The sequence below is a fragment of the Rhipicephalus microplus genome, chromosome 10, assembly GCF_043290135.1.
Source record: "Rhipicephalus microplus isolate Deutch F79 chromosome 10, USDA_Rmic, whole genome shotgun sequence".
Lineage (NCBI taxonomy): Eukaryota > Metazoa > Arthropoda > Arachnida > Ixodida > Ixodidae > Rhipicephalus > Rhipicephalus microplus.
Genome location: NC_134709.1, coordinates 82,715,160 through 82,739,622, shown reverse-complemented (window position 1 = coordinate 82,739,622; position 24,463 = coordinate 82,715,160).

Below are 24,463 nucleotides of genomic sequence, written 5' to 3'. Positions count from 1 at the left end.
GTGGACAAATAGACAAATGTACAGACAGACAGACACACACAGACAGACAGACAGACAGACAGACCAAAATTTTTGCGTTGAAGGTCACCAAAAAAGACTACCGTCTTCAAAAGAAAGCTATACGAAACATCAGACAATGATTATTGCAGAACGAGGGTATAGTTTAATGCGTCTCACCACCTGCAAAATGCTCAGTTGTAACTCTTTGTCTTCACTGTCCCCATGCACTGGTAGTTTGCATGAAAGTGTGCATAACGTCTTTCAGATGTGCAGCGGGTACTTGGCATATCAGCAGAAATAACATTAATGTGTAGTGGGTTCTGTCCTGCTTCATAAAAAGTATGATTAATGGCGTTGTTGATAAATACCTTGCGGAAAGCGAAAACTTCTACACACTTCGTTGGCCCCCCGAAGATGCGTTCATTAGGAAGCTGCGCTCAGAATTTTCGTAGTATCGTAATCGTTGATGTACCTTTTTAAATTGGCTCACTTTGAGTGCTAGGAATATCACAGAAATGCAAACACGTTTCAGAACTACTTCATAGGATTTAAATAAATGTACTCTATAACCAAAGAACGCCTTCTGAAAAAAGAGTGTCATGCACTCGTGAGATAGTCTTTAAGATACTCCTAATTGGCTCGTCATACTCCCATGATGTCCCGAATAGCACTATCTCTTTATGAAATCTTCGAAGTTTACGAAGCAGCGCAGAGTTGTTCACTGTGACTTGTTACAATTATTCAGAAATCTGTGTGTAAACCAAAGCAATATGGCTTACGCGAAGAGTGATTTATTATTTGCTTCGAACATAAGTGCTTGATAAACACTGCCACATGCGTGAGAGAGACGTTATCCACATTGTTTAGATGTAAACAAAGGTTCCTACTGAAGTCCTTCAGATAACTGGACAGGCTGATGGCGTAACGAAAATTTCCCGTAAAGGCTACCAGTGAAGCATTGAACAATATCAATCTTAAACTGAGTCATGTATGTGAAGTTCGCCATTACCCATCAATGTTCTCTTCGCGAAGTATTCAAATGGCTTGGGTGGATGCCATTTGAATAAATATCTCAACTGCTGACAGGAAACGAATGTGACATAAAAGTTAGCCATCTGACTTACGATTGTATACAAATAAGTGCAGCATGCAATTACGTGCCCATATTCTCACCTGTTTAATGCGTGCATAGCTCCTAGCTTTTTCTTCAAAGATGCTCCCAACAACAGAATAGGTTTAAGATATTCCACTTGGCACGTAGGTGAGCCGTCGTATCCAGGAAGCAGGCTTACTAAAATTGGCAGATCCCGCTTACAGTGGAAATCGATGATATGCGAAACACGAAGGAGAAAGGTTGATATGTCATTTTAAAATCACCACAACGTTACGAGGTGGAAGTAAATAATGGCGTACATAACTTCCGTGTCATGATTATCATGTTTGGATGTTTCGTTTATCTTCGTCATCTATTCACGTCACGTGATACCAAATTTAGTATATGAGGAGCTAGCGAAACGACCGCGAGCATGCTATGAGCGTGGTATGTTGTCATGATCTTACGTGACACGCCTGTCAGGATTATCATGTTTGCACCAGTCATATACTTTCGTTATCTTTTGACATCATCATAATCATCATCAACCTTATGATGATGATGATGATGACATCATTTAGCATTAAATTCGGTATATGTGGAGCTAGCGAAACGCCCGCGAGCTTATTATGAACGGTCCAATATACTCCAATGTGGTGTTGACGCGCGCGCACACGGGGTACACCGACGTTACGTTAGCAAAAGGCGAGCACTCAATAGTCTGACGCTAGGCGCGATTGAAGCGACCAGCGTCCGTCGGCGTGGCCTTACGGCAACCGGTGCGAGACCGCGATGTACAAAGTAGAAAAACATTCTGCACAGCAGACCGTTAAAGAAACTAGTTTCGTGCGGTAGAAGCTGGCACCTTGCACATTATGTAGTAAGATTGTGCAACACGGACTAGTATTCGAGGCGTCAACACAGAAACGCTTCCAAGTCTAAAGAAATGCTTTTTCTTGACGTACATCCTGGCTTGAAAGTTTACAAAAAAAAAAGAGGTTCAAATAAAGGAAGAGATAATACTGAGTGAAGATACTAATCCTATAAACAAAAAAAGAAAGGCGCAGGAGAAGTGGCATGGTATAAATTTAGAAAAAATATAGCATCGCGACTGAACAAGTGCTAACGTCATCTAGCGCGCTCACCGTGTTGATTTCCAAGTCCACGAGTGATGAGATTTCGCTGCGTATTCGACCATCTCTAAATACGTGGGGGTGCCATTGTTGTTCTTTTCAGGAATGTGTCATTTCAGATACAAATATGACCTTGAGTTGAAATTTTGCTCAGCTCTTACATTTTAGGGAACTTATTATGAACACTGCTGACACTGTGTGCAGTAGAGATCTCTAGTACCGCACGTGTGGCCATATTGACGGAGAAAAATGTCATCAGTAGTTCCAGTGAAGTCTTCATCCTAAGCATTTTAGCGGTATTGCTTTCAAAGGGTCATGTGGCAAAGTCTCTTTTCATATATATTGTTACGATGATAAACGTCATGGATGGGAGCAACAGCGGAAAATGCGAGTGCTTGTTAAGAGCGTGTAAACGTAACTGTTTGCTTTCTCAGGCACGTATGAACACAACAACACAATGGTGCACTATCAGGCAGGGCAAACACACGAAACGGCATTGTTTGCTGATATAACGAACCCCGTCCGCTGCTGCTGAGTGTGGAAGCCACATCCATTCGTTCGGCCATGCGTGTGACAGAAAGCCGGAATATTCGTGGGTGAAAGCAAAACATACGTACATGTCTTACCATTGTGCCCACAGAATACCTTTGGAAGAATGCGTCTTTCTTTAATTATTGATCCGCTGCTTTCGGAACTACGTGGTGACAAACATTAGCTTGGATTGCTCTGTGTCACCAGGCTGTATTACATTTCCGGCGTGCTAACAGCTCATTTGAGTAAAGGAAGAAAAATTCTCCAGGGCTCATTCTATGTTAGGCACAACGAGAACAACCTTTCTTGATATACCTTTCTTGACATGGAGCCAACAAAGGTATGGGCAACGTTTATTGCGTCATTTTAGCATGTCGTGAAAATTGTTAAACAGGTGTGAAGGCTGTAAAGTGTGCGAAAGGACAACTTGCCGCCGACTGGGAGCTGACCTCTGAATTTATCATCACCCACTCTATGGTGTTACCAACTGAGCAGCGGTTCTTACCTCGTCCACTTGTACGACATTACAAGCATGCAAACTTAGGGAAGGTTAGTCAGCGCCCTGCAAGGCCATGAGAGTGAGTGGAGAGCACTCTAGCTTTTCTTTCCTTGACTTGATGTGCTGTCGAATTCAGTTGGTTGTTTTCAGTGATGAAATGAGGCTCTCGTAAAAATAGTCCGCTTTTGCCGTTCAGGAGGAAATTAAGTTATAAACTGTATTGAGAAGAAAGGGCCTTCAAGTCGTTGACTGGGGCAATGGTCACCTACCGGATCTACTTACATTTACCTGGTTTAGACAAAAAGGCAGTAGGATCTTTCTCCAGAACTAGAGCAGGCAAGAGCAAGAAAGGTAGGTAGATCATAGCACTATCAACAGTTTATTTGTTGATTTATTGAAAGGCGACATCTCTACGAGATCAAAACTAAGGGAAGTACCAGTACAGTTGAGAGGATGCCTTGGCCAAAAGCGTGTATTTTTTTCGGAATTGGCGTCACAAATATGTTCACATATTGCTGCCTTGTCTTTGAAAATATTTAAAAAGGAAAAGTGCTGCTCAGTGTACGTAAAAATCAAGGACAACAAATAAAAAAGTTACAGCGGCTTCTTTTTCTCTTATTTCTGGCTTTGATACCATGTGCTCCTCTAACACAGTGTTCTGTGTAGCCTCGCCTAAGGCGTAAATATACAAAAACCCCGTAGCTTCAGAAAAAAGAACATCCCTGTTTTTTTTAACACCTCACGAAAGGAAGGTAGTTTTATCTCTGCAAGCAAAATAAAAAAAACTAAGCAAAGTTTGCATGCATCTCAGCAAAAACCAATCGACCGGCAGAATTCAACGATTGCGTATCGCCCGATGGTAAATCGATGAACCCTGCTTCCTGACCCTCCCAACTTGCTGCCCCTCCCGATGTACGGGTGGGGCTGTAAGGGAAGGTGCCAAACGGAAAGAGTCCTAGCACTCCGGCCTGAAACCATGGCGCATGTTCACCAAGCGTTACAGTGGTCCCCATCCTCTAGTTCAACTGGGGAAGAAAAACAAGTTTACGAGGTAGGCACCACCGGTAGAGTGGCGCAATCGCGAGATGGTCTGCTTGCAGGTCGAAGTAGGCTTTACTTATGGTTCTCGTTAAACCGAAGGCCAAACTCACCGCTTCGCAGAGAGACGAAAGTTGCTGGTAGCTACTGGCAGGAAATCTTGACGAGTTTTTGTGCAGGTTATGAAGATAGCTTCGTTCGTGACGTTGTCAGCTTGAAAGGGAAGACGTTGATGACATGCGACATCCGGAATGATGACATTCGATGACAGGAGACGTTGAAAGGGAAGATATGCGATCGGGTTTCTAGGAGGAGTTGCAACCCACTTGGTGTTTGACATATTCTTCTAGCATTTAAATATCGCTCGAAATCTGTTCTGCTCTGCTCTAACTGTTTTGGTGTGGAGAGATTAAGGTCGATATTACCTTGGCCACTCCATATCGATAAGTTCTGGAGCGAAAAAAAAAGAATAATACTGAACGGGACCTAAAAATAAACTATCCAAAAAAAAACATAATAGCACACTAAAATCAGTTAAAATATCACGCCAATGCACAGTTTGCTCGCGGCTGTTCACGCTGCCATAAACTGTTCACGCACACACCTTCCTTTTTTACTGTCAGTATATGCATTAACACATTTTGCATTTGTCAATCCTTGTTTGTCTATCACAGGCACTTATCCAGTCCGGTCTCCACTAAGAAGTCTGACAGAAAGATGTCTTCATATCTTCACCGAGGGGTAGCAAACTATAGCTCAGGCCGACCTCTCTACCTTTCTGTAAATAAATTCTCTCTCTCTCACGTTACCCTGCTAAGCAGTGTGCTTCTGCTTAATCGGTATTTACCACGAATACCAAGCCACCTGACATGCAGACTATATTCAAGACATGTACGTTTACGAAAAATATATTTGCAATAATACGTATCCTAATAAATATGGGTATTGCCGAATACTCTTGCGCTTCATAGCACAGAACATATCTGTTCTGTGCTATCTGTATGTGCTTATATCTGGAGACTACGTGGTGTAGCAGTAGAATATTGCAGCTTTTGTTTGCATTGTTTACTTAGTACATAAATATTTTTAAATATTTATAAGACGCATCAATTGCATGTTTTATCATTCTGTAATTTGTTATCAGTGAACTTTGTTATAGCAAAGTATCCTGGCACTATCCCGTGCGTTTGAAGCCCGAGATATATATTTATTCAAACGGACGCTGAAGACAAAGAACTTAGCTTATATGCTAGAGTGTTGCTGAACTCAACTGCGCTGGGTTGCACACGTTCCGCTTATTTTCCGGAGCAATGCCATAAAACTTGGTGCACAAATTAGGAGTCAACACTATATAGGTGTGGAAATTCCAATTGCAAGCAACACAGTAATACCTTTCTGCTTCATGTTTTTACTGATAGCCTACGCTATTTGTGAAATTCCAAAAAGCACCTCACACACCGAATAGCTAGTATTAAACATTGCTTCCACGGCTTCCGTTGACTGCGTCTCCCATGGAAGCACTTTGCGGAAATGGCTTCAGCACAAACCCTGGCGAAACGAATGCAACGTTAGGAAACAAAAGAAATGCAAAAGCACAAGTGAAATAAACAAAAAAAAAAAACGCCAGCACCAGCAAACACCAACAAGGCAGACAACATGTACTTACAAGTTCTGTGTGTCTCTTGCAGGTATTTGTTTCTGGTGGTGATTTGTTACGTTAAGACGAAGCAACGTGCCCAGAAAGATGTGTTCGTAATAGCGCCTCTTTCGTATGGATTATTCAAAGAACATTACTTTTATTAATGAGTAGGTTTCCTGAAGTGAAGTAGCAAACTGGGATAGTTGGAACATACTCATCTTTATCAGCGCTGATCGTGATGAGTATGCTACAACTAGCCCAAACTGCTACACGATGAGCAGGTTTCCGGTGAAGTCTGTTGCCATGATATTATTGATATATGCCTATTATGGCATGCTCACTACACTAGACAGATCTCTACCGTCATTATTCAACAATCTGTGTGCCTGTTTTCCTCGTATTTACGTGCCCGCACCCTTCCGACAGCTTAAACATAACTAATAATAGGTATGAGGTTTTATGTCGCAAATGTCGAAGTTCGAGAGAACTGCCAGAAAGGTCGCTCATAAGCTTCAATTTCTTCTTGGGTGAATTGATAAGGTGGCGCTCTTCCCCAGGCTAGAAACTGCGCTATAACAACGCTTCCACACAGCAAGGGCCTTGGTACAGCCTCTGGCGTAGAGAGAGAAATCTATCAGTGCGTGTGGTCATTGGCATCCAGAATGCAAAACTCACACAAACCTTCAATAGAAAGAGAAAAGCAGTGGGCAATGGCTCTAAATTTCTCCACTTTTGCGTACACTCTTCCGTTCTCGCCTGCTTACATTGTTATGAAGCGCATGACGCTGTGTTACGCACGAGGTGTCCGCAGTGTTACACATTTCAGACATGTTTCTTACGTGATCTTACGACTACCGGCGAAAACAAGTTTTGAATAGGTTACACTTGCAGCGTCCAAGCAATTAAGTCGCGAAGTCGCTCATCCATTGCTGGTGTGACAGCTGTGTCGACCACGTGAAAAATGGAAGCCAAAAACCTTGTTAGAGGTTTTTTCTTGTCGCAACAGTGACGTCAGCTGCTGACTTCATTTAAGGTTGGCGTCCTGCTATCTTACGCCTTACCTTCCTTACATTATCGGGCCTGCGTCATTCGTAGCAAGTTCAAAGTTTCTTCGATCAGGACTAACAGGGTCGCAGCAGGAAATGACGGGTAGCTTGATACGAAACTGTATAGATCGACCGGCTCCTGTTCACACTTGCGTGGGCCGCGAGGTGGCAACATAAGGTGGGTGCTCAGTGTTATGCGCGAAACCTGGTACAGCTGTTCCTGAATAACCCCCACATTGGTCTTACTTGCTTCCAGTTAGGTGATATGGTGATGCAGTATAATAGATTGAGATTGCACATGTTCAAGCTGTATTCCTGTCAAAAAAGAAAAGAAAAAGAAAGTGAAAAGAACTATATGTCATGTGCTTTTATTTTTCGTTAGTTGCAGCCCATATGGTGTAATGTTCACGAACATGTTCGCGCAGTTACCTTTCTATGCGATCTTTTTTTTGTGTGTATGTGTGTGAGCACAGAATACGGCCTAATCTCGTCTTATTGCAGCTATCTTAGCATTCCCCAGGGCGGCATACTCAGTCCTGTCCTGTTGAATCTTACTCTAACTACCCCCACTGAGCAGCTGCCATGCACAGTTAGACTATCAATGTACATGGTTGATCTCTGAGTTTGGACGTCCACCGTAACACGCCCGCAGTTGCGAGCGAGGATTTTAAGAGCTGCTGCTCGAACAGCCCGTTGCCCATGAATTCGAGGTTTGAAAATTTCTTCCGAGAAACGCTGCCTCGTGGATTTCACGCGCAAAACAATGAATAATTACGGCATAAACATTTATTGCCAAACTGTACCGTACATTCGATTATAGAAGTTCCTGAGTGTCGACAGGGATTAATCATGAAGTCATCGTGTATTGTGCCTCAAAAGCGGTTAATCAAATCAACATATGCCATGTTTTTTTAAGTTTCTCGCGGGGAAGATTTGCGGAACGTGACCCAGTGCATTGCTACAGCTGTAGAGGGTACTTTTTTCGGCTTTCTGTGGTACAGCTGGCTCGCATTAACGAACATATGTAAAACACACCTGCGAATATTACAAAGTGTTCAGACCCGAGCACCCCAAATTCGCTTAGGCCGGCCTGTTAGCGCATCAACGGCGGCTTTTGTAGCGATTGCCGGAGACCACTTCGTCACGACGCTCATTGACGTTGAAGCACTCAGGATGCATATAAAACATCTTGCTCAGACTCCCCGCCACCTTCTCGTCTCTGTACCAGTAGACAAAGCGCGCACCTTTTTACAGCGAAAGCTATTATGAGATCATAACTCGGGTCACGCGCACTTGTCTGCCGCTGCCGCCGGTGTCCTTAACCACACATCGCGCGAAATTATGAACCTAGCACAAATGAAGCAGTGGGGTTCGAGTCCGGGTCCAGTGGGTGCCAGCCCAGTATTCCACCACTGAACTACGCTGGTGTTTGTGACTTACTGGAAAACTTGCCTTAGGCAGGCTTGATGTTGGGGAAGCAATCGCAATAATGGGACATATAAAACGTTTTAAAACAGCGAAAGAGCAACCAGTCGTCGCGCAATGCGAATAGCGTAACGAGTGGGCCGTCCAATGCTCCAACCCATTACAAAAGCTTGTTATTGTTCCCATATTAACTGTGGTGCATACTCACTTCAGGTATAATTCTTGATCGTCGTCAGCCACTGCATGACCAATTGGCCCAAAATTCTTTGCAAGTGTTCAGCTGATACCACGCTTCTCAGAAGAATGACGAAAAATAGCATAGCGAATGTTGGCCTACTAACCAAAAAAGTTATTATTATTGCCCTTGTGGGTATCAATCAAGTGGGTTAGTTACCCAATGAGTGTTTTGAAAAATCTCTGAAAGGCTGCTCTACTAGCTTTCGCTGTGGTTGGGCTGCGCCTTCCGCGCAGGCCTGGCGTGCTTTTTGCCAAACGGTTGCCGCGTATCGCGAGTATTCGACAAATGCTTCTCGCCCGCCAGAGGACCTTCAATTCTTGCGTGGTGTCCGACACTTCTTAGCATCAGACTGACGATACTTGGTATCCGTGAAAAAACAGACACGTTGTGACCGGCTCTTATACAGCTTGCCTTGCTCCTGCTGAGAAGTAAGGAGGCTCAACGCACGCTTTACCGACAGATCTGTTATGCGGAACAGCTCAACCGCAGCCTACGTAATACCTGACACGACAACAACAGTGAAATTTAGGACGTCTCATCGGACGACGTCAGCAGCACCAGAGCCTCCGGCGTTAGTTTCGCCGTAGGCTTTGTTATTTCATTACAGATGAACAGGCACAAAATGGGTTACCATAAGTGACTAAAATGCAGCACTGACATTCCTTCTGTCACCACTACGCTGCGGTCGGCACGAGCAGCAGGTATTTGAGAGTGCAAAAGAGGCCCAGCGCTTACTTGAAAAAAAGACGTGAAGTAACAATTCAATGGCTCCCAAGTCACTGTAATATTATCGGCAAAGAACGGGCCGATCAAGCTGCTTGTTCACTCCATACAGAACACAATCAGATAATAATACCGCTCTCAAGGACTGACGCCGCAGGAAAACTCCGCGTGCTTGCTCGCCAGTGCACCACGTCGCAATGAAACGAGCCGCGCTTCAAGGACGCACAGCTGTATTCCTTGTCATCAACCACCAGTCTTCGAACTCCTCCAGGACTTCTATAGGGACTGTACCTTTTTGTGTAGTTACTGGTTGGGTGTCGCAAATTACGCAGGCGTATGCGTTTCGCAAATTGATGGCCGACACCGCAACATGGGACCACTGTGGCAGCGTTGAAGCGATTCAACATATTCTGTGTGAGTACCCACACTATATAGCTGTGCAAGCACTAGTGCTTGCACAGCTTTTTTTATTTAAAGTGGCCTCTCAGAACGACTTTGACGTCAACGTCCTGCGTGTGTGTTCATTTGTGTGTATGAGCTTTTTTTGCATTTATTCATACCTATTTTTTAATCTTGTGTACAATCCCTACTTCCTTACCCCTACGCAGGGTAGAAAACCAGTTACTTTTACCAGGTTAACTTCCAAGTATTTTCATTTTATCTATATCTGTCTCTCTTTTCTAAAAGCATTTTAGCCAAACTCCTGATAAATAGCCACATTTCTTCTGAAGTCTGGTAGCGCTTGATTACGAAACGCTACACGTAACTACTCTGCCAATCTGTAGTGATCGCTGTGCAATGTTGGGGCTTTGCTACCATAAAAACAAAACGCATTTGGCTCTATAGCTGACACTTCTGCTGACAAATGGAGTTTTTTTTCTTTAGGTAGAAGCTAATTTGTCCAGGAGTGCGCCTAAGAACACCCTTGCAAAAATGATCTAGATTCATGAAGGTTATTTTGAATTTCAGCGCGATATACACAAGAAAATTCGGCACAGATTATTTAGGCACCTGCCCGTGTATACCCCCGGGGTCTAAAAAAGTACTACAGATTCTTTTTTTGTTTTTTGCACTTCATTTTTTTGTAACTTTGTAGTTAAGTCTTTTTTTTCTGAGTGAAGGGGCCAGTCAAGGGGTAACATGCAGCATTTTTCTTTTTGTACCTTCCTTTTCCTTCTTGTGTATCTTGTACTTGTCGCGTATTTGAATAAACTTGAACCTAATCTCGAACGTTAAATTTCTCTTCCAATAAACCATCAAGGCATGCTTGCATTAACACGTCACTTCGAGCCTTCATACTTGAGCGTTCGCATGAGCTTGCACTGAACGATGTTTAAGCTTCAGACGTTAGTTCCTTCATTCAAGTTTATGTAACCGATAAAGCTTCACTCCATCAGCAACCAAGTGTCAAAATTTATAAGCGCGGCAGGTATTTCCAGCTAAGTTTTTTTTAATGTTCTTTCATCAGGTGTGAGCAAGCTCTTCGTGACACTACCACCACCAAAGTTAGAGCTTCTCACGAGTAACGCAAATTTTAAATATTCACGCAAGACGTAGCATTATGGGGTATAGTTAATTGCGTGTGGCTTTTGCATTTTTTTTTCAGAGAGTTTGACACTTCGGCTCTTCATGGCGGCGGCGCGCTTGAACAAATACGCATTCCCAAGAAGCAGGCGGTGTAAGTCGTTCCGTCGCTGCGCCGTCATACGCACTCGCACCGATGAGTAAATTCGTTTGTGCGCTTCTTTCCTGGTAACATAGCGCCCGTTCTTCACCGCGAAGTTTTTGTGCAATGAAAAGAACCACATTCCTCTGGACGCTGCCGTCACGTGCGTGTACAATTACACGACACGGCCTCTCTTTAATGGGCTCATCTCCGAGGGTGACAGCATGCTTTGTCCCTGAATCCCCGCGAAAGGCCTTCGCGGCCCTTGGGCTTGACATGTCGCCCTTTCAGCAACTCCGTCACTTCCTTTATAAGGCTATTCCCGCCTCTTTGCGTCTTTATAAACGTGGGGTTTTTAAGGTTCGCTCTTGTGAAAAACACTTAATAGCCGGAGTTGCCCACACTTTCATTATCTTATGTCAGGGTTACCGTTGGTGGCTATTTTACGACCAGTTTAGTGACGAAAATTTTGAGTTTCACGAAGGCTATTTACTGAATGCTGTCGAATTTGCCGTTGTACTTATTCAAGATGGTTTTCTTTATTTATCAATACTAAATATTGTTTTTCATATGACCACTCCTGTTTTGTATAAAACCAGTCTGGCTATAATAAACAAGGTCTTCTGACTGCTTTTGCCGAGTATATGACTCTCAAACATGTCACTGTCCTTGACGACACACTTTTTCTTTGCTTTAATGGTTCCTGAGCTGAAAACTTCCCACATGAGAGGTAACGGCCATGTTAAGGAAGATTGCTCAATATAAGCTATATTCGTGGGGCAAAAAAAAGTAGAGAAAGAGACTGAAAAGTACCATGTGCCTTGCGCTTTTTTTGTTCGTTTGGTGAAGCCCACACATGTTATGTTCACGCACAACATGCGTGGCGCACATTTTTTTGGAGCAATGCCTCTGGGTGACTGCGGTTGCGAGATTTTAATGACATTATTCACGCCAGCTTTTCTATAAGATAAAGGATCTACATTTTGTATAACAGCCCAGAGTGTTAATGTGCGTTCGGAAACACACTGCTTGCCCAGTATAAATTTCGTAGCCCTGTTTTCGAGGAGTTTACGATCAGCGAAATAGACGGCGCGCACATTCATACCCAGGGGAAACAGGGATGCCAAGGGCGATCCTAGAGAATGCCCACTGCGCAAGTGCGCTCTCCGCTTGCGCTTGGGAGAATATCATCTCGAGAAGAACCGGAGAACTTCGATGCCAACGAGCGACATGACATAGTTTTTCGACATAGCCGACTCTCTACGGATTACCCAATAGGAGCAACAACTGCGTTGCGTCAAGAACGGGAGTGCTTTGCAGATGTCTACGAAAAGCGCGAATCTCGCAATTGCAAATATTCTTTTTTCTTTTCTAACTGTGACACCTCACTTGCATCTTGCGAGAATGAGCACTTTTTTGATGCCTGAATCATGACCGTTATTCTGCCGTGCTTCTGCCAGAACTAAACTGCCAGAGCACAGAAATAAAAAAAAAATGTTTATAGTAACAGTGTATACAAAGTGGGATGGTAAATTTAATGTATAATGATCAGTTAATGTTGTCGCTTCATTTTTGTTAATAATAAACCACACTGACAGACATAAAATCTATATAAAGTGGGAAAAAAATGAAATATGAATTAGAAATGAAGGGCTGGAGAAAAGTCACTGAAACATTATCAGAAGCTATGTATTTTCTTTCAGGTACAATTGTGCTATAAAATGAACAGAATATATTTAAAATATTCATATCTTGCGAAACCAAATGAATAACTTCTCAATGCAATAATAGATACACCTGACGTCGGAGTATAGTCTACCTACCACTCACTTCAGCAAAAATATTCGGTATCAACTTGCTAGCAGACACGTAAGTAAGATCAAAATTACGAAGTAGGAGGCTAGCGATGTTGCGTGCTCAATCATCTCTCCCGCTATCCGTTGAAAAGCAAGGTGCAGTAACAGCAACTCACATTATACATTATTTTGTTTCCTTTGCGGATTTCGTAATGCGAAATTCTGAAAAAGAAGAATAATAGAAAGCACATATCACGCAAACAGGATCGGAGTGTTTCTAAATATTAAGGCTTCGATAGAGAAAAAGACACACCGGAATATGAATACGGGCGTAGTGCTTCTTTCAAATCTGAGAGATTTAGTCGCACACATGCTCGTGCCCATATTATTGGCTGCCTTGGTAAATTACTGTTGGCGATGATTGAACAATGCTGCTCTGATGTCTCCATCTCGTAGGCTGATGATCACTTTGAACTGCAGTAATAAAGTGCTTTGGTTCTTCTCAACATAGACCTTCCTATAAATTTAGTAGAGGAAACTGTGGCGCTAGTGTCTAAGGCAGTTGCAACGCAAGGTGCTTTAGCGAGCACGGGAAATATGGGTAGTGCGTGGATTTGTTTAATTTGCGCACTTTCGTCTCCAGTTGACTCTGCGTGACCCGAAGTTGCTTTGTCACTAACCCACGCTCAGGAATTCTTCTGAATTTACACCTCGCCACGTTAACCTCTTAGGATCATCAATTAAGATCGAGTCACGAAGTTCAAATTTGTATTAAGAACAAAACGAAAACACCGCAGTAAACGGAGTCACAGGTGTGTTCGAAGCGTGCAAGCCCGAAGACTATGCAGATGGAAGTACTACCCATCATTCCAGCGATGGATGAACAGTAGCAGCACCAGAGTTCACTCTAGTTAGTTGTACCACGTTTTTTAAACAAGAAAAAGAAGATTGCATGGAACAGTTTTCAATAAAGTGTAGCGATCTCGAGTGATAAATTATTCAAGGTCACTGCGCGAACCACGCACTAGCATGTGTCTTGCTGGACAGGATAAATGTTTTACATTCACCCACCCACCTATATTAACGACTTAGTAGACTGGTAGTGGCACTCACACGTCAGCATTCGTGTGCTCCAGTGTGCCGCTTGGGTCAACACTATTTAGTCACGCGGGTACAATGAGGCCACGTACACTGAGGTGCACGGGTGAGCTTTTCTCCACCAGGTGTCGTATACATATCCGATCTGCTTGTTCCGATCTGCGACATATTTGCTTGTTCCGACATATCCGATCTGCGAGTTTGGTTCGGGCTGTCACGGTGGATGGACGTGTTTTTCGAGCGCTCCGGATCGACTGCGCAGAAAAGTGTTTTTGCATGTTTTGAGCTTGTCTTTATAATTATAAGGCAGCGGTTGAAATCTTCGTAGCACTCATTTTATGGTACGGCTTTTTCGGGGGCCAGTCATTAGGTACTTATTAGTTAGTGCGGGTGTGCGTGTTTGAAATTTTTTTGTTGTTGTTTTTTTTTCGCCACCCCGTGGGGGAGGTGCGCGTACATTGAACACGCAAATTTTTGTAGTAGAGCTTAGACTTTCTTTTTTTTTTGTAGTGCACGGCTCGAGTTCAGTAATTATCGAGTATAGGGACAATTGGTGTCAGAAAGACATGGTTAAAAAGACAGTAAAGTGTTCAGGATGTGGAGTGGGTTTGAAAGTGGACCAGAGTGTAGAAGCGGACGAAGAAGAGGCTGACGCGAAGTGTAGGCAATGTGAGGTCGAGGAAAAAATGGAGAAAATGATGGTTGCCCAAAGTGAACTGCTGGTGAGAACCGATGAGCTCGAGACTGCGTTGGCGACAGAGCAAGAGAAAACGAGGGCAATGGGAGAAAGACTGAAGTCCACCGAGGAAGCACTAGCGAAGCTGAACAAAGAAGCGGCCTTCGGAGACAACAGTAGAGAACCGGCAACCAGAACGGTGGAGAAGGAAGAGGAAGCAAGTTTGGAAAAAACAGGTTTAGCCGGTTCAACTGTCGCAAGGCCCAGCTTCAGCGAAGTAGTGGTGGGGCTGGGAGGGGACAAAGCAGCCCGCGGCGTCACAGGTGAAAGTAGCTCCCAGGGGCAGGACGCTCCAGCTGAAAAGTCACAGCATGTGATAATCGCCGGGGACTCGAATTTAAATCGATGCACAGAAGGTATAAAAGAGAGGGTAAGAGGTGACAAGAGGGTTGCAGTAGGGGCGTTCCCAGGACGCAAGCTTGAAGCAGTCATGAGGCAAGCGAGCACAAAACTCCAAACTACAGCTGATAGACGAAACCTCGTGATAATTTCAGGCGGTTTAAACGATGTCTTAAGTGAAGATACAGCAGGACTAGCAGCCACACTGGCGAAAGGCGTCGATGACATGCGCGCCACTTCTCCTAAGGTACAGGTAGTGATATGCACGATACCGGAGGTACCGGCGCGTGATAGCAATCTGCAAAGAGCGGTTCTCAACGCAAACCAAGAGATATGGCGGATGAGCCGAGAGAAAGGCTTTGAGGTGGTGGAAATAAACAGAGAGGTGCATAGGTGGGGTGGTTTTCAACAAGACCGAATTCACTTCGATGGGTGGCTAGGTCATGAGGTGGGTTGGCGACTTGCAGGACGCGCAGTAGCTTTTTTTGGGGGGCAAGCGAGCCCTTCGGGGTGCAGGATAGCTAGTAACGAGGAAAACAACCAGGGAGACTCTTCGACAGGTGTTGTGGACCGATACGATTCCAAAGTGGCACCAATGTCTAAGATAGGTAGAGTCCGAGGCATAAATAGACGTAGCCACGAGCGCCGAGCCCATTCAGACATAGGGTTTATTAACATGCAGGGTGGTAGGAAGAGGCTGAAGTGGGAAGAGATAGAAGAACAGCTAAGGGAAGAGAGGCCGATGGCATACGGTTTTGTAGAAACACATCTCAGGGACATGGAACAACCTCCGAACAATCCGGACTACGCGTGGGAATATTGTAATAGAACAGAAGGCAGCAGAAAGGAGGGTGGTATTGGGGCATTCATTCATAAAAGTACAGACTGGCAAAGGGTCAAGCAAGAGTGCAAGGAACATTTATGGCTAAAAGAGAAAGTGGCAGGTCAAATGACACTCCTTGGTTTCGTGTACTTGTGGACGGGAGCAAAGGCCAGAGAGGAAAACCAGGCAATGGTAGAGTGTATATTAAAGGACATTCAGGAGTTAGGAAGAGAGTGCGAGTTAATTATACTAGGAGACATGAATGCGCACATAGAAAATATAGATGGGTATACCGACCCGACAGGCAAAATGATCATGGATATGTGTGAAAGGCTTGATTTGATCATTTGCAACAGTACCGAGAAGTGTGAAGGGCAACTAACATGGGAGGTAGGAAGGCTGCAGTCGACGATAGATTATGCACTGATGTCACATAGGATGTATGATAAGCTCAGGGGAATGCACATAGATGAAGGTGGCTCCAGAAGTCTGGGTAGTGATCACAAACGTATCAAGCTAAGTTTTGGAAGAGCAGTGAAAGTGGGAAGGAGACAAGATGAGCAACTACAGGAAAATTTTTATTCAGAAAGGCAAATTGAAACAGCCACTAAAGAAATTGAGAAAGTAATCACGGAGGATAATAGGACAGTGTGGACATACACGAATCTAATTAGACTCTTTGAGCTAGAGCTTGCTAAGACGCGTAACAAGTCACCCCGGAAAAGAAGACACAAACCCAAAAGTTGGTGGGATGAGGAAGTTAAGAGAGCCATAGCAAAACGTCAGGAAGCCTCTAGGGAACACAGACATGCTAAGCAGCTGGGTGAACCAACAGATGATGTTGAAAGAAAATAGGAAACCTTTCTAAGCTGTAGAAGGGCTGAATTCCTTCTAATCAATAAAAAGATTAGAAGAAAGGGAGCTTAGTGGCTGACAGAAGTACATAAAAAAGATAGAAAGGCAGCTGCGAAATTTTGGAACCCTCTAAACTCCCTAAGAAATGAGACGAGCCTAGAGCAGAGTTTTATAACTACAGCCCAAGGTGCCAGGCTAGAAGGGGACGAAGCTATTGAATATATAAGAACAAGGGCGACCGAAAAAATTCAACAAAGGAGTACTTTATGCACCACAATAGACAAGGACGAATCAAGTGGTGCAATGGCTCCATTTTCACAACGAGAGTGGGAAAGGGCTGAGAAAAGGGTTCTTAGTGGTACATCAACAGGCCCAGATGGCATTCCAATTAGGCTGATAAAGACATTAGGTCTGAAGTCTAAGCAGGCTCTGAGAGAGGCAGTGAGCAAAATAATAATTGATGGTGAAGTTCCCGATGGATGGAAACGTAGCAGGATGAGCATGATCTATAAAGGAAAGGGGGACAAAGCTGACATAAAAACTACCGTCCTATAACAGTGACATCAGTGGTCTACAGGCTGGCGATGCAGATTATAAAGGAAAGACTGCAGGCATGGATAAAAGATGAGGGGGTGCTGGGGTAACTGCAGAATGGGTTTCGGAAACACAGGAGGTTGGAAGACAATCTGTTTTCCGTGACGCAGTGCATCGAAATAGCAGAAAAGAAACACAGGCCCCTGTGGCTAGCATTCTTGGATATCAAGGGAGCGTACGATAGCGTGGTTCAAGAAGAATTGTGGGGAATACTGGACACACTAGGCGTGGAACTTGTAGTCACTAATCTTATAAAGGGTATCTATAAAGGTAACAAGGTAGTTATAAAGTGTGGAAAACAGGTATCCAAGCCTGCAGAGGTAAAACGGGGGCTTAGGCAGGGGTGCCCCTGTCACCCTTATTATTCATGATGTACCTACAAGGATTAGAGGCAAAATTAGAGGGAAGAGGAAACCTCTCTTTAGTCAAACAAGGAAAACTTATTGATCAGGCACTACCAGCATTAATGTACGCAGATAATATAATGCTAATTGCCAACAACAAGGAAGATTTGCAGAGATTGGTGGACATCTGCGGTAATGAGGGAGATAGGTTAGATTTTAGATTCAGTAAGGAAAAATCAGCAGTCATGATTTTCAATGACAACGAAGGTAGTGAGCTTAGGATACAGGAGGTCACGCTAGAGATAACAGATAAATACAAATATCTTGGCGTATGAATAAGCAATGGGACCCAGTACCTGAGGGAACACGAAATATACGTGACGACTAAAGGTAACAGGAATGCAGCAGTGATGAAAAATAGGGCACTGTGGAATTACAATGGTATGATGTTGTGAGAGGAATATGGAAAGGGGTCATGGTTCCTTGGCTGACGTTCAGCAGTGTGGTCTTGTGCAGGAGATCAGAAGTTAAAGCAAGATTAGAAATTAAGCAACGTGGAATAGGTAGGCTTGCTTAAGGAGCTCACGGCAATACACCAAATCAGGGAGTACAAGGTGATATGGGATGGACATCATTTGAGGGCAAGAAAGTTAGCAGCAAGATGAAATTTGAGAAGCGATTGAGAGAATTGGGGGAGGAGCCCTGGGTTAGAAAGGTACTCAGCTACTCGTACTTGAAGAATGTCGATACAAAATAGAGGAAGCGAACCAGGAAGCTGACTGGTAAACACTTAGAAAACAGCAGGTGGCCAAACCAAAAGGAACTATCGGTTAAGAAGAAAGTGAAGGAAACGGAGACTGAAATGTGGAAAATGGGCATGATTAAGAAGTCCGCACTAGAGATCTATAGAACTTTAGAGCAGGAAATTGCCAAGGAAAGGATCCATGATAATACTCGGGGTAGTTCTCAACTGTTTGAGGCAAGGACGGGAGTACTGCAAACCAAGAGATATCGGACCAAATACGAAGGGGTAGACATAGTCTGCAGTGCGTGTGGAGAGGAAGAAAAAACTGCCGAACACTTGATAATGTTCTGTAAAGGGCTTCACCCTATAGTTCAGGATGATGGCGCAGAGTTTTTCAAAACACTGAGGTTTAGGGACCGGGAAGGCAAAATAGACTTTAAGCAAGTAGGCTTAACTAGAAGGAGGTTATCTGATTGGTGGCTAAAGTCAAGGCACGAGTGAAAATTAAACTCTTCACTGCAAAGTACGAATCCTCAAACTCACTTTTTAAGGAAAAAAAATAAATCTAGTTTTTGGTTTATTAAGTATTATGGCTTGGGGGTGCTAGCCACCGCCCGATCTAAAGGGTACAGCCATATCCATCCATCCATCCATCCATGCTCACAAGAAAACCTATACTCTTGAGAAAATTCTCTGAATATTTCTATTTAGGTGATAATCAAAGCAGTTGTGGTTGCGGATGCGAACACTCGTCTAATTGCTGTTCCTGCCTTCTACAGGTGTTCGTCCTAGACAGGCCAGGGCTCCGATAGTGACTGCTGCAGCACCTATCATTTCATAATTCACGTGTCAACGTGGAACGTTGTCTTCTGGATAATCTGGCCGCATCATATCTACTGTTCCCAGCATTCCTGTCGTCATCCTGCGCCTGCGTGAATCTTCAGTCTAGGCATCAAAAGCAGTGACAGGAGGCACGCCCGCGTCAAAGCAGTGGTGGTTGCGGATGCGAACACTCGTCTAATTGCTGTTCCTGCCTTCTACAGGTCAGTTGGCTTTACGCAACCCTTGGTATTGAGCTCTGTCTTATACCGGAACCACTGCTGCTGCTGCTGCTGCTGCTCTTTGTATTATTCGCTCGCTCGTGTGTTTACTTGTGTTCTTCAATAAGTTTTCTGCTTGTGGTATCACGATGCCTACGAATGCTGAATTAGCTAAGAGAATCGAGGACCTTGAGGCAAAATTTGACAGCCGATTGACAAAGCTCATGAACAGAATTGTGGGTGACGTTACGACGAAGCTTCGAGAGACGGGATTTGATCTCGGTGCTCTAAATTCAGAGGTTAAAGGTATGGATGCTGGCTTGAAAATGCTTAACGACATTGTAGAGACTGTCCGTACTCAACAACAAGAGCTTTGTTCTACTAACAAAGCTCTAAAAAATGAGAACGAGACTTTAAAGAAGAAAGCGGCGGACCTGGAGCAGTACACTCGGATGAACAACGTCGAGATCAAGGGCGTTCCTTCTTCCCAAGGGGAGGACTGTGTTGCCATAGTGCTGTCGATTGGTAACAAAATCGACTGTCCTGTATCAGGCAATGATCTTGACGTTGTTCACAGAGTGCCAGCTAAGTCTGGACAACAGAATATCGTGGCCCATTTCTGCTTACGAGAGCAAAAGAATGAGTTTGTTAGGAAGGCACGTAAGGCTCGCCTGAATACACGTGCTCTTGGTTTTTCTGGAGAGGGCACCCATGCTGTCTTTGTTAATGATCCCCTCTCGCCGGATAACAAGAAGCTTTTTGCTAAAGCACTTGTTCTCAAAAAAGAGAAACAGTGGGCGTTTCTTTGGACTGATAACTGTCAGATAAAAGCAAGAAAATCTACTGACATCAGGGTATTTCGCATAAAATCAGAGATCGACCTGTCCATTATCTCCTAGTTACATCATGCATTAGCAATTGTAGCGTCTATTCAATTGCAGGATGGCGTATATTTCACCATCTGAACTTTCATCACGGATGTCTCAACCATGTAGGGCGTTAATTCACTTTAACGCTCGAAGTGTAAGAAAAAATTATGATAATATTACCTCATTGCTGTCGGCCATTGGTCACCAGTTCTCTATCATCTGCATCAGTAAAACGTGGCTATGTGAATATGACAGGGACCTGTTTAAGTTTCCTTCCTATTCTTCTGAATACTGTCACAGTATCGACGATGCGCATGGTGGAGCAGCTATTTTTATATCTTCATGCCTTCACTATTATAGGCGACTGGACTTGGCACTATGTATTCCTGGTTGCGAATCCATGCGGATCGAACTTCATGAACCACATTTTTCGCAAGATAGTCAGAATTTAGTTGTTGCCTGCATATATCGCTCTCCGTCGTCATCTGTCGTGGAGTTCTGCCTAGCTTTAGGAGAGGCGTTGAAAACTCTGTCATTAGAAGGGAAACGGGTGATTATTTTAGCAAATATGAATACCAATCTTCTTGATGACACCAACGCAAATGTTTCTGAATACATTTCCTGCTTCAGTGGGTATGGCTACTAGTTCCTCCTAACTGCACCAACTCGTGTTCCACTTCATGGCAATGGCACTATTATAGATCATATTTGGTCTAACCTCATTAGTCCTCCTGAAGCAACTGTCATCGAGGTGCCTGTCACAGATCATTATCCCATTTATGCAAGCATAGGCATCTGCAATATTAATAAAATAAGTCGATGCTTCAAGAATATCTTAAATACTGCATCATTCATTAACATCATCGAGCATTGTGATTGGTCGGCAGTTAAGAAATGCAATAATGCTGAAATAGCCTACTAACAATTTTCCTCTATCATTTCAAATGCACTCACGGTCGCTTCAACATTAGTTGTAAGCAGAAAAAGTGCCTTGTCCCAATTAATCCGTGGTTGACACCTAACCTGTTAAAATGTCTGCGGAAAAAGGATAACTTATACAAAAAGACGAAAAAGTGCCCTTTCAATGTTCACCTTCAAAAGCGCAATAAAGAATATTCAAACACATTAGGAAAGTTACTTAAAGCCGCTAAATTAATGTATTTCGAAGATAAAATAAAGCAAGCCGGAAATGACGTTAAGCAGCAGTTGCAAACTGTAAACAATTTTCTTGGCAGGACTACGGTACATTCAGATATAACCTTGATTCACTCAGAAAAAAGTGTGATCGATAACCCATCTGATATCGCAAACTCTTTCAATGACTCATTCGGCATTGATATTCCTCAGTCGACAGCATCCCTCGAACACACTTGTTCACGATTACCACATTTATTCTTCCTTTTTCCGACGTCACCCAAGGAACTGTTCACCGTTATCAATAGTATTAGGATTACAAGCGCTGGTCTCGATAAGTTCTTTGCTGCCGACATGAAACTGATAGCTCATTTAATCTGTGATGCATTATACCATATCATAAATCCTATATTTGGAACTGGGTTCTTCTCTACATCTCTGAAAAAAGCAAAAATTATTCCTTTTTTTAAAAAAAGGCGACAAGCGTTTACTCTCCAATTACCGGCCTATAGCAATTATTTCATTCTTCAGTAAGGTCATAGAAAAGCTTTTTGCGGGACGTTTACGGTGTTATCTAGACTAGTTTCACATTCTTTCTAACAAACAGTTCGGTTTCAGGCCCGGTTACTCAACTGAACTCGCTATGATATCGCTAACAGAGGAAATTAAATATGCTATTGACAGCGGTAATGTTGTTGGAGGCGTGTTTTTTGACCTTTAAAAAGCATTTGATTCTATTTCGCACGACATTTTATTTCAGAAACTGGAATCAATTGGTGTATCTGGCGTCCCACTAGAACTAATTCGTAACTATCTGCGTGATCGAGAACAGGTGGTATATGTGTCCGGTACCTTTTCCAACCCTAAAACCATAAACATCGGTGTTCCACAGGGTTCAATTTGGGGCCCGCTTTTATTGTTTAATTTATATAAACTATCTCCCTCAATGTCTAGCACATTCGTCCTGTATACTCTATGCGGACGATACCACTATATTAACTACAGATAAAGTCTCGATGTTGTTTAAACTAAATACCGACCTAATAAATTTCGTTATAGGGTTCAATAAGAATAAATAAACATAATTGCTAAAAAGTCAAACTTCGTTGTATTTTCGTCACCTAATCGAATTATACCAAGGAACCCTTCTGTCTTCGTAAGCGATAGTCAAATTCATTCTACCTCTAGTAAAATGTTTCTCGGGGTCAAATTAGATGAAGAGTTAAAGTTTAATTCACATGTTTTAGAGCTTACGCGGAAAGCCGCATATGCTATTCGAACATTTCTAAAAGTTCGCCCGTTCTTTCGTTTTGAAATATTGTTGTCCCTTTACTACGCTTTCTTTCACAGCAACATAATCTATTGCATTTCATCATGGGGAAATACGTATGCCACTCATTTATCAGCCATCCAACATCTTCAAAACCAAGCATTGAGAATAATAACGTTCAGTGGCTTCATGTCCAATGCGTCATCCTTACTCTGTTCGCATGAAATTTTATCAGTTCAGAAGCTGGCTAAATATTTTCTCGGCATTCGTATTTACAAATATGTGAATGGAAAACTTTCGATACCTTTACTACACTCAAGTCAGTTTCTTCAGGCGTCATCGACTCGTTTTGCAAAGGCTAATAATTTCCTTTTACCCAAACCTAGGACTAATTATGGCAAGTTTACCACAAAATTTTTATCTGTTTTTTGTGGAATTCTTTACCTTTGGAGATCAAAAATAGATCCCTCGAATTGTTTGAAAAAGGCTTGCATTCGCACCTATTAAATTCTTAATGCATGATATTATATGAATTGAATGTTATTGCATTTTTCTGTTAGTTTTTTGTGCTCATCGGTACACCTTGTATAACTTATGTTCGCTATTTCGTGTTTGTCTGTACATTTTGTATATCTTATTTTTTCTATCCTTACCGTAATAATGCTTGATATTATACAGAGTGAATGTTATTGCATTTTTGTGTTAGTTTTTGCATGCTTAGCTGTACATTTTTTATAACTTACGTTCACTATTTCGTGCTTATCTGTACATTTTGTATACCTTAAATTTTCTTTCCTTACCACTCTTTACTATTGCGTTTTATCTCTCATGTATGATTTTACAGGAGGTCTTACTCACAGTATCGCGGCTTTGAGACCTCCTTCTGTGTTTGTACATAACACATACACTTGTATCACTTGTATTTTAATTCTGAATAAATTTCAAATCTGAATAAAAATGTCCATTATCATCATTTAACCTCCTATATCATATATGCTAGAAATATTCACCTGAAATCAGAAAAAAAACAAGTGATATATAAAATTAAATGATTTTATCTTCAGTAAACTTAAGCTCTTATGTTATATATGTCCAGTGAATTAATTAGGATGTTTTAATTGAAATCGCCAAATGTGAAGGTTAATAAAAGTAGTACGCTTTCCTGCAAATCAAGTTTTGGAAAACGTTCATAGAACATTTGAAAGACGGGAAGAATGTTTTCAAGTGGAAGCACCTTGCTGAGAAACAAGTGGGTTTCACTTTTGTCGCGAAGCTTAAAAAATCTCAGTAGGAGACACACAAATGTTGTTTGAGTAGAGATGATTCAACGACGCTTGCTCCCTACATGATGGTACCATGAAAGGAGAGCTGCAACATATGGTCAAGTATCGTAAGTATTCAAATTTACATTACAGGCGTATTCAGGTAAAGAACACGAAAAGAGACAAAAAAGCAGAGGAGAGAAACATGGACGTTAACCATGTTGCATTCAGTTTCGTGTCACTGAGCCACATACAGTGGAATTAAGGGGTATACTATTGATGTAAAGTAGCCGGCAAAGGCAGCCATAAATAAACTATATATATCTGTGACTCATTTTTGACTCTTCTGAGTATAATAAAGCTGAGCAACTTACTAACACAGATATCGCAGAAGAAATGCAATTATTCTATTCTATTCGTACAGCCCTCTATCTATACCATAGAACCGGCTACAACGAACTAAATAATGATATTCTACACAGGTTAGCAACGTTATTCAAAATCCATCATTTCGCACGTGTGATAAG